Here is a 1,918-nt window from a genome sequence, read left to right as displayed (position 1 = left end):
AAGAAAAAGAAAGGAAGAAAGGAAGGAAGGAAGAAAAGAAAGAGAGGAAGGAAGGAAGGAAAGAAAGACGGGGGAGGGAGGAAGGAAGGAAAAAGAAATATAGTAAATAGTTGTAAAAATCCATATTTCGGTTCAGATAATACCCACTCAACATTCCACCAGCCACAAGACTAAAACTGTGTCTCCCCCAGCCTGTGGCCAGCTCCCGCACTTCTCAAGCTTGAGTTGGATGATCTCTTTTCTTTGCTGCTAGAGTATTTGTACATCACCAAACCACAGATAATGCTGTAGCTGATCTGAAAGAACGTTCTGTAATTCAAAATATTCTCCTCGGCTTGCTGCAAGCCACGGCATCCTCACAGATGCTGCGGTCCCAGCAACCACAGTGGTCCCTTCGTGGTTGGCTCCTGTCCCCTCGGTTTCCTTGTCGCTGGTGTCCAGGCCTTCTTGCAGGCTGGTGAGACCAGCTACCCGGCAGCAGCTGTCGGAGGCCAAGGTATCCTTCACTGATAAGAGTTCTTGGTGAGGTGTCTGAACTTAAAAGTCAGTGGTAACAGCTCTAAGGTAAAGATACATATTCCACACGGGGTCCTAGCTTTTTGCTTCCAAGGACTCTTCACTACTTACCACCTTCCAGTCTTTTTCAAAGTTGTCAAATATTTGTGGTATTAAACAGTAGAGCTTACTAAGAAGTAATGTGTTTTTTGGGCTTCCCTGGTGGCGCAGTGGTTGAGAGTCCACCTGCCGATGCAGGGGACACAGGTTCGTGCCCCGGTCCGGGAAGATCCCACATGCCGCGGAGCGGCTGGGCCCGTGAGCCATGGCCGCTGAGCCTGCACGTCCGGAGCCTGTGCTCCGCAACGGAAGAGGCCACAACAGTGAGAGGCCCGTGTACCTCAAAAAAAAAAAAAAAAAAAAATAATGTGTTTTTTAAAATTTTCAATATAGATACGTATTATTTAAAACTGCTAATCAAGTCTAGAGGCGTCTTAGAAATAAGTGTGAACTAACTTTTATTGGCACATGATTTGAGAGTTTTCTTAATGAAAAATAGCTTATGAAGGCTTTTAAGCTGAAGACCGTCCAAAGGCCATAGGCTCCTCCCAATCACCAGTCTGTAGCTGAGTGATGGTTCCTAGCCCTGATACTCAGATAATTAATCAAGGAAAAGGGGGATTTAATGTCATGCTCCAGAGAAACTAGTTTTCTTGACTCCCAAGGCTGGCCGATAGGATGTATTTTTTTCAACAACAAACATAAGGCAAGCTCTATTTTGTTGCAGTATTTTAAAATGTAAATATATGAATAGATCATTAATATCATTCCAGGAAAGCAGGAAATGAAGAGTTCACACAGACTGTAAAGATTATTAAAGCAAGAAGAGATGTGAAGCCCCTGGGACCATGCAAAATGTTGCAATATCTCAAAGAGCTAAAGGATATTTCACCCCATGACCCAGAATACTGAAAATGGGATATGTTTTCCTGCCACCATCCGGAAAGGAAAGAAGATAAGTTTCCAGAAGCAAAGCAACCTGACTGGTAAGGCAGGATACGCATACAGCTATTGTTTGTTTTTAACCAACCTGATGCCCTAAACACTCTTGGGTCAGATTAATCTTCACCACAGGGTCACCCATGGACACCTCCACCTGGCTGACCCTGAGAGGTCCAACAGGACCCTCCATGAACTCCCCCTTTTCAACGACTCCAGGAGACAGTTCAGCCTGACATCAAAGGACTAGCGGCCATTTAAATTTCAGGATTGCAATTTTGATGATTTTTTTTTTTTTTTTTTGCCATTTCATGACAAAGCAGACCCAAACAGAATAAGAAAGTAATTTCCAAGACTGATAACTTCGTTTCTTTGGTTTCACCCACTTTCTAGTTTTCTCTGATCCTAAACCCATTCCATGCCA

The sequence above is a fragment of the Lagenorhynchus albirostris genome, chromosome 21 (genome assembly GCF_949774975.1).
Source record: "Lagenorhynchus albirostris chromosome 21, mLagAlb1.1, whole genome shotgun sequence".
NCBI classification, from domain to species: domain Eukaryota; kingdom Metazoa; phylum Chordata; class Mammalia; order Artiodactyla; family Delphinidae; genus Lagenorhynchus; species Lagenorhynchus albirostris.
The sequence above is the reverse complement of the archived record's forward strand: the minus strand, read 5'-3'. Positions refer to the sequence as shown.